At 45.5% G+C, this 12665-nt stretch overlaps 1 pseudogene; it reads right to left on the bottom strand.

Moving 5' to 3' along the window:
- Window positions 1–2216: 2216 nt before the first annotated feature.
- LOC139392925 (protein MCM10 homolog) lies at window positions 2217–11915 on the bottom strand (annotated as a pseudogene).
- Window positions 11916–12665: the final 750 nt, after the last annotated feature.

Consider the following 12665-nt stretch of genomic DNA (forward strand, 5'->3'; position numbering starts at 1 on the left):
CATTCCGCAAAGCCTCATTCCACCAGACCGTTTTGTAAGAAAACAACCTACTATTCAGTGTGTGTGTTCTTGTGTGTGTGTGTGTGTACTCCAAAATATTGTGATGTCACCTTAAAACTTATGTGAGTACCCCAATGAGGGCTAGTGTCCCATGTATACAGTACCGGCCTGTGTGTATGTGTATATATATATAAAGCAACAGGTATAGTATCTCTCCCAAAAACTGTGTGATAAGAGTTGGACTGCCTGCAGTGTGTGGTGTGAGGAACGTGTGAGGTGAGGACAGGTTGGAAGTTTGGCGCCAAACATCTTTGAGGTTCATGACATAACTAAGACAACACCTCTCACTCTACCTTAGTGACCATAACACCTTCTTCCATCTCTCCCTCTTTTCCCCCTCCTCCCTCCGTAGCCAAGCAGAGGGTAAGGCTGTCAGCTGATGAGAGGAGAGAGTACTATGACGAACAGAGGAACGAGTTTGAGAACTACGTGGAAGAGGAGCGCGATGGTAAGACCGACTAACTCTGTTCCAAAGATGAGGTTTAAAACCATAAGTGCCCATTTGGTTAAACTCAGACCCTTATACCTCTTAGTGGTAAACGCCACAGCTTGATTTATCTGCAGTAATCACAGTGTCTAATCACAGTTTTCACAGTGTGCTGCACTGAACACGTTGACCACACGTCTGTATAGGGATGTGTTGGGTTTGTGGTAGTTCTTGTGACTATTGCGTTTCTGGGAAGTGTTTTCTCCCACATAAGTAAACCGAAGTGTTTCACATGAAGGACAGAAATACACATTCTTAGTCCTCCGAGTTCTACACTCTGCAGGTTGGCACAAACAAAAAACCCTCAACCCTCTTTCCCTTCTCCATCCACAGAGCAGGATGAGAGGACACGGGAGAAGACAGAGCAGGATGAGAGGACACGGGAGAAGACAGAGCAGGATGAGAGGACACGGGAGAAGACAGAGCAGGATGAGAGGACACGGGAGAAGACAGAGCAGGATGAGAGGACACGGGAGAAGACAGAGCAGGATGAGAGGACACGGGAGAAGACAGAGCAGGATGAGAGGACACGGGAGAAGACAGAGCAGGATGAGAGGACACGGGAGAAGACAGAGCAGGATGAGAGGACACGGGAGAAGACAGAGCAGGATGAGAGGACACGGGAGAAGACAGAGCAGGATGAGAGGACACGGGAGAAGACAGAGCAGTGGCGTGAGTTCCACTTTGATGAACTTTACCCCCGTTGTCCCCGCGGTTGGTGAGCATGCTCGATAGGCCAAGGAGATCAGAACATGGTGCACCAGCCTGTGATTGGCAGGACCCTGTGCCACTTAAGACACGTAGATTCATAACCTGAATTAAATGTGTGAGTGAGAGAAAGAGTGAGGGGAAGCTGAAGAAGGGATGGTAAAATGAAAGTGAGTGAGTGAGTGCTGGGGAACTCAGACTGAGACTAATGTGGTGACTCCATGCGAGACTACCAACGTTCCACAGCTGCAACTTTAGACAGCACTGGGCCGAGAGCACAGGACAGACAGAGAGGGACTATAAGGACACTGACAGACAGGTCTCTACCTCAGGAGTTGAACTAGTGCCTGTTTGTTCCTATATTTGAGCCATAACCTGGTCACATGGTGCGGTTGATAGATGATGTGTTCTATACAACCTGCTTAGATCAATACAACTGACTGTTAATCACTTTGAGGAGGCAGGCTATCACGTCAAGCTGTATTAAAATCACATTTGGGAGAAGCAAAACAGTGAGCTAGTTCCCTTGTTCAGACCTACTTGATCTTCTCTTTATCCAGCTCCTGTTACTATTTTGGGTGTCTCGAAAACCCCCTCAGAGTAAGGACAAAATATAGCACAGGAGACAATTTCTTCCAGCGAGCCCAAGTCAAACAAAGGGAGGAGATGGTTGGTAAAATTACTCAGCACGATTTAATCAGCACATTCCCATCAAAGCCAGCAGGAGGGAACAACAAACAACTCATTCGGAAATACAATTGAATCCATTCAAAACACAGCAATTTAAAATCCATAATCAGCTTCAAATTATATCCACAGTAAAAAAACAAACATTAAAAGGACATTTAAAAAAGCACTCTACAACATGCAGAGAAATATACACCAGAAAGTCCAATAGCACCAGCAGCAGTCGCTTCCTATGATGAAGACAATGATGAAGGTGACTGTAAGTGACTGAGGACTACAGCATGCCGTTGAGGAACTTGGGCTGCTCGTCACCTCCCCAGCTATCTTAGGCCCCGACTTCTCCTGTGGACAGGAACAGGAAGTAGTAGTCAAACCCAGGACCAATCAGATGGGAGAAGGAAGTGCTTTGGGTCCATCTGAACTCCAAACCCACTAAAACGCGACACTTACCTTCAACATGCCGTCTCTTTCCCATTTGAACAGGACAGTTACTGCAATAGAGAACGCAGCATTAGCATATCTGATGAGCGCAGTAGCACGTGACCTGCATTGTGTTTGAGAGTGTACGTGTCTCACCTGCAGTGTTTGTGGCAGGCGGTCCAGTGCAATGGCTCTCTGTCCACAGGGGCCCTTGAAGAAGCATTTGGTGGCGTCGAGCCACTGCAGCTCATGCTTCTCCTCCACACAGCGATCAGCAGGCTTGAAGTATGTGTACTTACACTAGAGACAAGACATAGATAAACACATACAGTGGGGCAAAAAAGTATTTAGTCAGCCACCAACTGTGCAAATTCTCCCACTTAAAAAGATGAGGCCTGTAATTTTCATCATAGGTACACTTCAACTATGACAGACAAAATGAGAAAAAAAATCCAGAAAATCACATTGTAGGATTTTTAATGAATTTATTTGCAAATTATGGTGGAAAATAAGTATTTGGTCAATAACAAAAGTTTATCTCAATACTTTGTTATATACCCTTTGTTGGCAATGACAGAGGTCAAAGGTTTTCTGTAAGTCTTCACAAGGTTTTCACACAATGATCACAAGAACGGTGAGCAAAAATCCCAGAACCACTACGCCGCCAGGGATTCAAATCCTGCAGTGCCAGACGTGTCCCCCTGCTTAAGCCAGTACATGTCCAGGCCCGTCTGAAGTTTGCTAGAGAGCATTTGGATGATCCAGAAGAAGATTGGGAGAATGTCATATGGTCAGATGAAACCAAAATATAACTTTTTGGCAAAAGCTCAACTTGTCGTGTTTGGAGGACAAAGAATGATGAGTTGCATCCAAAGAACACCATACCTACTGTGAAGCATGGGGGTGGAAACATCATGCTTTGGGGCTGTTTTTCTCCAAAGGGACCAGGACGACTGATCCGTGTAAAGGAAAGAATGAATGGGGCCATGTATCGTGAGATTTTGACTGAAAACCTCCTTACATCAGCAAGGGCATTGAAGATGAAACATGGTTGGGTCTTTCCGCATGACAATGATCCCAAACACACCGCCCGGGCAACGAAGGAGTGGCTTCGTAAGAAGCATTTCAAGGTCCTGGAGTGGCCTAGCAAGTCTCCAGATCTCAACCCCATAGAAAATCTTTGGAAGGAGTTGAAAGTCCGTGTTGCCCAGCAACAGCCCCAAAACATCACTGCTCTAGAGGAGATCTGCATGGAGGAATGGGCCAAAATACCAGCAACAGTGTGTGAAAACCTTGTGAAGACTTACAGAAAACGTTTGACCTCTGTCATTGCCAACAAATGGTATATAACAAAGTATTGAGATAAACTTTTGTTATTGACCAAATACTTATTTTCCACCATAATTTGCAAATAAATTCATAAAAAATCCTACAATGTGATTTTCTGTATTTTCCCCCCCCATTTTGTCTGTCATAGAAAATTACAGGCCTCTCATCTTTTTAAGTGGGAGAACTTGCACAATTGGCTGACTAAATACTTCTTTGCCCCACTGTATGTATCTGTACTAAGCCGTAAAGACACAGTTATATTGGTCTGACAGGATGATTAAATAATGTTGATAGTAGGTGAATTAGAATTCTGAGCAGTCTGCCTGATCTGCTATCATGCTAGGTTTATACACGCCATTGGGACAGTTAACCTCTTTGATCTCTAGGGGCGCTATTTCATTTTTGGATAAAAAACGTTCCCGTTTTAAGCGCGATATTTTGTCACGAAAAGATGCTCGACTATGCATATTCTTGACAGTTTTTGAAAGAAAACACTCTGAAGTTTCAGAATCTGCAAAGATATTGTCTGTAAGTGCCCCAGAACTCATTCTACAGGCGAAACCAAGATGATGCATCAACCAGGAAATGATCAGAATTTCTGAAGCTCTGTTTTCCATTGTCTCCTTATATGGCTGTGATTGCGCAAGGAATGAGCCTACACTTTCTGTCGTTCCCCCAAAGTGTTAGCAGCATTGTGACGTATTTGTAGGCATATCATTGGAAGATTGACCATAAGAGACTACATTTTCCAAGTGTCCGCCTGGTGTCCCTGCGTCGAAATTGGAGCGTAAAGCCAGGTGCAATTATTTTTCCATTTGAGAGCAAGGAGAAACCAGGCTTCCACGAAGGATATATCATTGAAGAGATATGTGGAAAAACACCTTGAGGATTGATTCTAAACCACGTTTGCCATGTTTCAGTCGATATTATGGAGTTAATTTGGAAAAAAGTTCGCGTTTTGAGGGCTGAATTTTCGTTATTTTTTTTTTTTTTTTGGTAGCCAAATGTGATGTACAAAACTGAGCTATTTCTAATACACAAAGAATCTTTTTGGAAAAACGGAGCATCTGCTATCTAACTGAGAGTCTCCTCATTGAAAACATCAGAAGTTCTTCAAAGGTAAGTTATTTTATTTGAAGGCTTTACTTGTTTTTGTGATAGTTGCCTGCTAAATGCTAACGCTAATGCTAACGCTAATGCTAACGCTAAATGCTACGCTAGCTAGCTACTGTTACACAAATGATTGTTTTCCTATGGTTGAAAAGCATATTTTGAAAATCTGAGATGACAGTGTTGTTAACAAAAGGCTAAGCTTGAGAGCTAGCATATTTATTTCATTTCATTTGCGATTTTCATGAATAGTTAACGTTGCGTTATGGTAATGAGCTTAGGTCTATAAATAGAATCCCGGATCCGGGTTTGGTCGTCGCAACAGGTTAATCATACCGGTATAGATTGCTAGTTGGCCCATGGGGAAAATTCTGAGGTGCTAGGAGATGGGACTTTCATCTGGCTTTTCAATTAAACCCCTTTTTCTCCCCAATTTCGTGGTATTCAATTGGTAGTTACAGTCTTGTCTCATCGCTGCAACTCACTGCAACTCCCGTACGGATTCCGGAGAGGCGATGGTGGAGAGCCGTGCGTCCTCTGAAACACAACCCAGCCAAGCCGCACTGCTTCTTGACACAACGTTTGCTTAACCCGGAAGCCAGCCGCACCAATGTCTTGGAGGAAACACCGTACACCTGGCGACCGCGTCAGCGTGCACTGCGCCCGGCCCGCCACAGGAGTCGCTAGTGCACGATGGGACAAGGATATCCCTGCCGGCCAAACCCTCCCTAACCCGGACGACGCTGGGCCAATTGTGCGCCGCCGTATGGGTCTCCAGGCCGCGGCCGACTGCGACAGAGCCTGGACTCGAACCCAGAATCTCTGGTGGCACAGCTAGCACTGCAGTGCCTTAGACCACTGACCACCCGGAAGGCCTTCATCTGGCTGTTCATCTGACTACCGTAAAGGAAAGCTGATGTTTCAAATCCCAGGTGGAGTAGATTTGGACTCAACAGAATAGAACTGTTGGTTTGGTGGTTAACTGCTGATTTAAACTGCAGGATAGCTGATGACACTAGAGAATAAGACCTGTGATTGGACACAGACCTTTTTACAGCTGAGGCTCGACATTTCTGCTCTCTGATGTTCCTCATCTTGTCCTCCATCGCCTCCTTCTTCACCAGGAGGTACTCTGCCTAAAGAGAGAGATAGGAACTGTTAACCCTGGACTAGGGGAAGGGGGAATCATTACAGTGTTACACCAGGGGGTCAAAGTAGAGCTCCTGCTGCTGGTACTCCGCCTAAAGAGAGAGATAGGAACTGTTAACCCTGGACTAGGGGCCATATAAACAGCAACTCTCTGCTGTATTCGTTGACAGTCTCTCTGTGGTCATGGTTTTACAAGTCATTCAATCTGACGTAGGCTACTAGCCTATTAAACTTGGCTGTGGCCAGTGTCATGGACGAGCTGTAGCCACGGTGATTTGAGCTACCTGATTGGGCAGCGCAGTAGATGCACTCGATTTAGTCACAGATTTTCCGGCGTTGTGCCGAAAATCTCCCCCCTGCAAGAATTCCCCCACCCCCTTTTAATCTCCTTCATTTTGTGGCTAGAGTCAAATACTTTCTGTGATACACATCAGAGTCAAATACCCTCTATAGAACAAACTTCACATCAGGATGACTGAAATGACATGGGAGAGATGACACATTTTGGCAAAGAGATTTATTTATAGACTAAAACCAAATCAGTAGCGGATTTAGGTACGGGCGACATGGGCAGCCGCCCAGGGCCGTACGGGGCGCCATACAAGCTAGAACCGCCACATACACTTAAAACAAATAGCCAAACCGAAAACTACTAAGATCAGTGAAATGTAGGCTAAATTGACAACGGAGTGAAGGGCAGAAATCTCAACTAGCAAGTAAGTCCCAGCAATGAAGAACCCGAGGGGGGGGGGATTGAATATTGTTGAATTGTTTTAATGCCTGGATTCCGTGAGGGCCCCAATTATCATATTTGGACCAGAATGAGGCTCTCCACTACCTAACGTTCCTGCAGTGATGATTCACAAGGGAGCCAGATGACAGACTCTCTCAACGATGCCATTAGGTAGGCTACACTGACCGACGAGACCAGAGTCACTCACTTTAGAATCACTGTCTGGCAAATGCCGACATCCTATCAAAGGAAACCTAGGAAAGTCCTTCGGTGTGCTTGTCTGATACCACAGACATATAATCAAGTCCCAGGATTTATGAATGGCAAAGGGATACAGGAGACTTCATTCAAGACAGTTCGACACATTTAATAAACTAGTCAACACCTGCTGTTCTGTTGTCAATCACCACACAGTAAATAGCCAATGCGCCGCCACGTGACTGGCTATGTGAAACACGCTAAATAAAATAAATAAATGAGCCAGAAAACTATCATTTGGCTAAGTGGATTTCGACTCATCGTTACCACTTACATTACGTGGGATGTGGAAATTCACGAGCGTCATGCGCTCTCCCTCCTCTGTGTAAAGAAATCTGACTGCAACCAACCACAGTGAGCACAAATTGTACCGGGAGGCGAAACAGACAGTAGACTGCGTTTCCCTGCCATTGCTCGCTTTGTGACTGACAGGCACCTATCCTATCAACAGATCACTAGAATATGCATATCTTTCATTCTAGCGGGAGAGGACTCGGTGGACTAGCAAAATTAAATGTTTAAATGAAAAGCAGCCTACTTAATATGAAGTGGAAAAAGTAGCCGGTTGAAAATGAGTCTGTAACCGGCTGATTACCGGCACTAATAGAAAAAACTGCTTAGAGACGACTGACGCTTACATAGGTAAACACACTGAACAACCAACACACACACACACACACTCACAGTGCAGCAGTGCAGGCTGGTGAGGACATGCCTCCATAGTGGAAGCCGGTCTGACAGTCGTTCCTTCAGGCTGTTGCCCTTCCCCTTGACCTTCCCTGAGAAAGACGACTGCAGCTCGGCTTGCTGTGCACTCATCTTCTTATACTGGGCCTTGGGGCGGTACTGGCACTCATACTGCAGAGAGAGAGATAGCACATGACAACAGTCCTACACCCTCCTATTGCAGAGAGAGAGATAGCACATGACAACAGTCCTACACCCTCCTACTGCAGAGAGAGAGATAGCACATGACAACAGTCCTACACCCTCCTATTGCAGAGAGAGAGATAGCACATGACAACAGTCCTACACCCTCCTACTGCAGAGAGAGAGATAGCACATGACAACAGTCCTACACCCTCCTACTGCAGAGAGAGATAGCACATGACAACAGTCCTACACCCTCCTACTGCAAAGAGAGAGATAGCAGATGACAACAGTCCTACACCCTCCTACTGCAGAGAGATAGCACATGGCAACAGTCCTACACCCTCCTACTGCAGAGAGAGATAGCACATGACAACAGTCCTACACCCTCCTACTGCAGAGAGAGAGATAGCACATGACAACAGTCCTACACCCTCCTACTGCAGAGAGATAGCACATGACAACAGTCCTACACCCTCCTACTGCAGAGAGAGAGATAGCACATGACAACAGTCCTACACCCTCCTACTTCAGAGAGATAGCACATGACAAATCAAATCAAATGTATTTATATAGCCCTTCGTACATCAGCTGATATCTCAAAGTGCTGTACAGAAACCCAGCCTAAAACCCCAAACAGCAAGCAATGCAGGTGTAGAAGCACGGTGGCTAGGAAAAACTCCCTAGAAAAGCCTAAACCTAGGAAGAAACCTAGAGGGGAACCAGTCTATGTGGGGTGGCCAGTCCAGACAACAGTCCTACACCCTCCTACTGCAGAGAGAGAGCTAGCACATGACAACAGTCCTACACCTTCCTACTGCAGAGAGAGAGATAGCACATGACAACAGTCCTACATCTTCCTACTGCAGAGAGAGAGATAGCACATGACAACAGTCCTACACCCTCCTACTGCAGAGAGATAGCACATGACAACAATCCTACAGCAGAGAGAGATAGCACATGACAGCAGTTCTACACCCTCCTACTGCAGAGAGATAGCACATGACAACAAACCTACTGCAGAGAGAGATAGCACATGACAACAGTCCTACACCCTCCTATTGCAGAGAGAGAGATAGCACATGACAACAGTCCTACACCCTCCTACTGCAGAGCGAGAGATAGCACATGACAACAATCCTACTGCAGAGAGAGAGAGCGCATGACAACAGTCCTACACCCTCCTACTGCAGAGAGAGAGATAGCACATGACAACAATCCTACTGCAGAGAGAGATAGCGCATGACAACAGTCCTACACCCTCCCACTGCAGAGAGAGAGATAGCACATGACAACAATCCTACTGCAGAGAGAGAGATAGCGCATGACAACAGTCCTACACCCTCCTACTGCAGAGAGAGAGAGATAGCACATGACAACAATCCTACTGCAGAGAGAGAGATAGCACATGACAACAGTCCTACACCCTCCTACTGCAGAGAAAAGCGTTCAAATATGTCACTTCACAAATGTCCCTCTATTTGGCGGTGGTATATGACTGACACCGATCAGCCTCTAGGTCGGTTCTGAGGGTCAGTGGGGGTCAGAGAGTGGATGGAGGAGCTGTTGAGCGGTTCAGGTTGTGTGTGTTTCTGGATGTAAAGGCAAACCCACCAGGTTGACAATCTGAGAGCAGGGGTCTCCGTTCTTCTTGGCTGCCTTACAGGTGCCATAGTCCTGAGCCTCCCCATCAACAACACCTTCTGATGGTGGTCTACTGACAGAGACATCTGGGGGAGAGAGACAGAAAAGGGGTGGGAGAAGAGAGGAGAGACATGGTGAGAACACACACACACAAACTGAGTGTCCATGTCAATAAAACCACATGATCATTGACCTACTGTAGATGTTGAAGTTGCATGTTGGTATACAGTATAGAGCAGTGGAGGCTGCTGAGGCTCATAATAATGGCCGGAATGGAGCAAATTGAATGGCATCAAACACAAGGAAACCATGATACCATTCCACCTATTTCTGCTCCATCCATTACCACAAGCCCATCCTCCCCAAATAAGATGCCACCATCCTCCTGTGGTAGAGAGGAGGTAATTCTGGTCTTACACTGCTGTTGCTCTGTGGTGTGGCTTTGTTGACCAGCACAGCGAAGGTGACCCGAGTCACACTCCTCCAGTTTCTCCCGGGCCAGGCGCTAAGGCAACTGGGAGAGCCGAATCAGCTTGCGGTCGGCCATCTTACGATCCATCTCCGTGGAGGACACGCGTGGTCACCTGAAACCAATGAAACATTCAAGATGAGTGCGTGTGCGAGAGAGGTGTGTGTGTGCTCTGAACTCAGCCGCAGTCCAGAGTACTTCTCGATGGCGATGTCTTTAGGGAGAGATGGAAGGGGATTGGCCTGTCGTACGGCGGACAGGGCTGCAGCTGCATTGGACTGGGAAGGTAGCAATGAACGTACCGTGCTGTTGGTCCTACTACTGCTTGCTATTGGCTGGAAGGAGCTGTGAGTCTTAATCTCCACCAGTGGACCTCTGGTGTCTGTAGCGGCTGCTGTAGTGCTGGGCTGGACCTGGTGAGCTGTCCTTTGACCTTTTGAACAGGTCAGCGTTGTTGAGCTGAGCGGTGAAGTCGGAGGACTCCTGTAGCTTGGTGCCGTCTCCTCGGTCTGGGGCAGACGAGGGCTTTCCCTCTGTCAAAAACAACAGATGAAGAGATTCCTTTAAAACACACATCCACAGGCACCACCCTCACCTATTACACTTTACACAGATGCTCCTTACATGACATGGTGTCACCAGTGTTCCTGTATGGTCAGCCTTGACTTTAATGGGAATACATTCTGAAACTCAAATGGAACTACCTGGGCTAAAAAAACATATGAAAGTAATACCTGCTTGGTCTTCTGTGTGGGACGAACTGGCTTGGAGGAGCTCTGTTTGGGGGGACTCTGTGAGGGAGTGTTAGCTTTAGAAGGTGCCTTTGTTCCTGGGATGCTGTTTGGGGTAGAGGTGGCTGTAGAGCTCTTCTGGGAGGCCTCTAGCTGCTGCTGCAGCCTCTGCATCAGCTCCTCTGAGAACACACAGAAACACAACAAATATGATTACAACCAGAAAGTTGCCATGAATTAAAAAGAAAAGGAGACAGCCTGCGAAGCTGACATACTTTAAGAGTAGGTATCTGCATTTTTAGAAACATTTACTGTATACATACTATAGGCGTTGATCCTACACTACAGCGCTATCATAATCATTTTGAGGTACTGAACTCTTGTGGACAAACCTTGTAAATCGTCTTGGGATTTATCGAGGTTGTCTGGAGCCTTCCCTCCAGACGGCTGTGGTTCAACTTCCTCCTCCTCTTCAATGCCATCCGCATCTCCAAAGAGAGCAACGTCTCCATCCTCTTCCTCGATGTCCTCACCGTCCCCCTCCAATACTCTTCATCATCGTTGTCAAACAGGCCATCTAGGTTGTCCTCTGCTTCCTGGCTAGCCTGCTGCTCCTCTCCAGCCTCGTTCTCAGCCAGCAGCTCTGTTAGAAGGTCATTGTCATCATCACCTGACACACACACACACACACACACACACACACATATATTTCCCACAATGCTTATACTCGCAACAAAGCGTACAACAAGCTAGCAAACAAATGATGCATATGATCACCACTCCAGGCAGTGCGAAATCCGGGGTAACAACGTCAACGTAGCAAGCAGTGAGTGTGTATCACACGGCAAGCAACAATGCCACTTTGAGGTAATGAAGGTCACTTCTGGTCAAATTACGTTGTCGATTGTATACTTTTTGTGTAGTGACCAAGAAAACGACATTTTCTTGCAAATAATTATGTTGTTCACCTTATTTGATGGTTTCAGACACTTCTCTAGGTAGCTATCTTCGTTTCTTCAAATTACTACGGAGAAAGAACTGAAATCTGGCGCCAAACGAAGGACCCCTATCAAATAGAATAGCAGCTACTATTTCGCCTGTCCAAATAATTTGTAGACGTTTCCTCTCACAGATCACCAGGGGTGGAAAAACGACCCAATTATCATACTTTAGTAAAAGTAAAGATACCTTAACTATCGAAATCATTTCAAATGTCTTCTATTTACAGATAATCAGGGTCACACTCCAACACTCAGACATGATTTACAAACAAAGCGTTTGCGTTTAGTGAGTCCACCAGATCAGAGGCAGTTGGGTTGACTAGGGATTTTCTCTTTAAGTGCGTGAATTAGACTATTTTCCTGTCCTTCTAAACATTCAAAATGTAACGAGTACTTTTGGGTGTCAGGGAAAATGTATGGAGTAGAAAGTACATTATTTTCTTTAGTAATGAAGTGGAGTAAAAGTTGTCTAAAACATAAATAGTAAAATAGATACCCCAAAAAACTACTTCACACTGCTGCAAATTACTCGCATATCGCCACTAAAATCATAAATGTATCCCTAGTGTATACTTAATTTACATTTTTTTTTGTAATTATTATCCACATTTGATACGTTTATTTCATTTTATTGACTGGTGTCTCTAAAGTAGGCATGGCTCATTTATATATAGGCAACAGCCGCTGTGCTAATATATACACAAAGTTGGTGAATGTCAACAAACATGGTTTGTGCTATCCGGGATCCGGGATCAAGACCATATTGAATTTGAATGGTTATTGTGTTAAGAGGTCAGATTACGGTGAGTCCCAAAGAACCCGGATTGCATTGACGAAACAAACATCTGAAGCTATTTAACCTTTACTTAACTAGGCAAATCAGTTAAGAACAAATTCTTATTTACAATGACGGCATTATATATATATATATCTAAAAAAAGAGACAAAACACACATCACGACAAGAGGCAACACTACATGGAGATTTAAGACATCGCATGGCAGCAAAC

This window comes from Oncorhynchus clarkii, chromosome 33, assembly GCF_045791955.1.
Source record: "Oncorhynchus clarkii lewisi isolate Uvic-CL-2024 chromosome 33, UVic_Ocla_1.0, whole genome shotgun sequence".
Lineage (NCBI taxonomy): Eukaryota > Metazoa > Chordata > Actinopteri > Salmoniformes > Salmonidae > Oncorhynchus > Oncorhynchus clarkii.